Source organism: Trematomus bernacchii, unplaced genomic scaffold, assembly GCF_902827165.1.
Source record: "Trematomus bernacchii unplaced genomic scaffold, fTreBer1.1, whole genome shotgun sequence".
Classification (NCBI taxonomy): Eukaryota; Metazoa; Chordata; class Actinopteri; order Perciformes; family Nototheniidae; genus Trematomus; species Trematomus bernacchii.
The window spans coordinates 45,978-49,163 of record NW_022987675.1 but is presented as its reverse complement, the minus strand read 5'-3'; positions in this window follow the sequence as shown (position 1 = coordinate 49,163).

The window sequence follows — 3,186 nt, the reverse complement described above, 5'->3', positions numbered from 1 at the left end:
CCTGGCGCGCCGCCGAGTCAGCCATCACCTTTAAGAGCTGGTCCTGCGATTCCTGGGCCTTGTGTTCATGCAGCAGCCGTTCGTCGTGCATCTCCTTGTTGGCCATGGCATGCCGGTCCTCATTTTCCGTGCTGGCCAAGGCACGCCGGTCATCCATCGCCGTGATGGTGTCCAGGAAGCGGTCATCCCGTGTCCTCTTTCCTAATAGGAGAAATAAGTAGTTTTACAACTTACTAGGAATGTGTTTACTAGCTAATATAAGATAGGATCAAATAGCTGACGCTCAAAGTGCCCTTATTTATTGTTTTGTGCTTGCTAGAATTTTATTTGGTAAAAAAATGATTAAGAGCTTTCTTACCGGAAGTCATGTGACCTCTAGCCCCGGATGTTTACGTTTGTGAGAGAGTGAAAAGGGCGCGAAAAGTGTAAACATGTATGTTCACGGTGTTTCATGATTGTACCAAGAAATAAATAAACGTGATTAGTGGACATCAGTTCGATGCGTAACCTTCTTTCAAGGCCAGAGTAGTTACAGTGTGTTTATATGTACCTTTGCGTTTGGTTGTTGGAACGGGAGATGAGGAGGCACTACCGTGGATTTCCGGAGGGGAAATCTCACTGATTTCCAATTCCAGGGGAAACACCACGTTGCCTGAAACACACGATTAGTGCCATGAGTTAGTGAAGCAAATTACAGAACATGGCACACTTATTCACAAGTCAAAACGTTTTTATAGCGGAAGAATAGCTAGTGAGCTAGCTAGCTGTTATTAGCTAGCTATGTTGTGGCCTGCTAACAGTGTTACCCAATTCAACCTAGCATTGCTAACTCAGTCTACCGAGCAAATAAAAGTACATCTGAGACCAGTATTGTGCAGATTAAAACAGTAAAGTGCATGTAGTATATTTTACATTCGATTAGTGCCATGAGTTAGTGAAGCAAATGAGATAGCGGCCGAGATTAGCTAGCTAGCTGTTAGCCAATTCAGCCGAGCATGGCTAGCTCGATCTACCGAGCCTTAGAAGTACATATGTGACCATTATTATGCAGATTAAAACAGTGCAGTGCATGTAGTATATTTTACCTAATTCGTCGTCGTCGTGCTTGGACAATTCCCCCACCATTGCATCCTCCCACGCCGCCGTGCTCGAGTCGATGGTCTCCGCGGTGCCGCGGAATGACGGTCTGTGGCCAAGCAAAGCGTTCAAACGATCATACCACTTGCTGGTTTTCCGACCGTTACCACTCTTGTTGTTGTGGTCTTTTATTTTTTTGAAGTCCTGCTTTAGCTTCTTGATCTTGTCCCGGCATGATTTAGCGCCGTGAATGATCCCCATGGCCGCTAACTCCTGCGAAATGCACTCATGCATTTTCGCGTTGGAAACTGCCTTGAGCTGAAGTGCCTGGATCGCGTCGTCCGCGTAGATATCTAGAAGCGCCGAAACATCATCATCGGTCCATCGCTCCACTGATCTCTTCGGTGTTGTCATAACTGCTGGTTTTTCCAAAAAAATATCTCGTTGCTACGCTGAGATTTTAATGCGTGCAAGTAAAATGGCTGCTTTATACAACTTTTCTGGAGTTGTACGGGGCGTGGTTTGCATTCCGCACAGCCAATCAGACGTACGAACTACTTTCTCCCACGAGAGACCCTGCTCTGTAGCAGGGACTGAAAAGCGAGTCTCGCGAACTAAGTTGAGCTACTTTAGTTCCTGGGGCTTTTTGGTGTGAACGCAAATATATCGTAGTTCTGATGAACTATTGTGGGAAAAGTACACCAAATTACTCCGGTGTGAACGCACCTCATGTGAACATGATTTAAGTGGGGGGGGGGGACCTAACCTCCTCCCCGGGGGGGGAGATTTTTTTTTAAATGTTGAAGTTAAAAGCATCAATCTGGTGCACTTTGAGAGCAACATGAAGAGCTCTATGGATACATCTCTCAACACCCATATGAAACAGAACTGGAAGCAGATTTACTTTTCTTTATGGATATTTTACGAATCACTCCCCTTTCAAACTGCATTCTTGTTTATTAACAACTTTTTTTTACTGTCATATAGTATTTTATACCTGTTTACTTTATTCTCTTGTGTTTTTATAACTATAATGATCATATAAAGATGTGCCTTTACCTCACTGGTTGGAGAAAAAGCTTCTTATATTCGTTAGCATAGCTAGCTAACCAGATGCTAATAACAACAAAGTTATTGACTGTATGATCAGTATGACAGATGAACAGATCGCCACTGGGCTTACAACTAAAGACACAGCCACGCAAAAACCGCGGCATGTGTACAGCTCCTTATCTGAAGAGCCGGAGCCGCGTTCTGGTGCTCTCTAAGCGTCAGCATGAAGAGCAGCTGATTTGAAAAAACAAACTCGAGAGACGGCTGAGTGACCGCAGTGCAGAATCGCTGTATAGTTTAAATCTCCTAACAATGTTGTCCATTTTAGACACAGGCCTATTATATTTACAGCCCTTAATACATTCATTTTCTGGGCTCAATATGTGTCTTGGCCGTTTTCGTTGTGATCGCTAAATTCACCTTGTTTATAATATTATCACCGTTCCAAGCAAACGAGGGCTTTTGTTTTGAAATCACTTCCGCGAGTTTCGCCCCGCCCCTCGCTCCAATGAGCATTAGACCATTTAGTAAGGTAAAACAACAAAAACAAAAAGGCCTCTCAGATGCTCTTCCGCTAACTTGTGTAATAAAGAAAAACAAATGGACCGTAGATACACGGATTAGGGCGACACCATCTGGTCACAACTTTAAATATTTGAGTGAGACTCTTTTCTTTTCTGACTTTATGGGTATTTCACTTTATATTAAAGGTGGGGTAGGTCATTTTGGAGAAACCAGCTACAACGTCTCCAGCGCTTTCGAACGGCAATGCGTGGTTGTCTCCTCCTGATTGGTGGAGTTGGCCCAATAGCCGTAGCGCCACTGTCCTGACGTCAGGAAAGTGTTCAAATCTGGATCAGTTTTGATCAGATCCGTTGCAGCCCCTTTTTTAGAGATTTGGGTAAGGAGGAAAATAGAGAGGGTTGTGTTTTCTGACACTTGGTAAGTTCCCTGGAACACCGGGGACACATATTCATGTATAAAAGACGTACAAAAGTGCATTTTGCATGATAGGTCCCCTTTACAGTAAGTGAGACTCTTTTATTTTCTGACTTT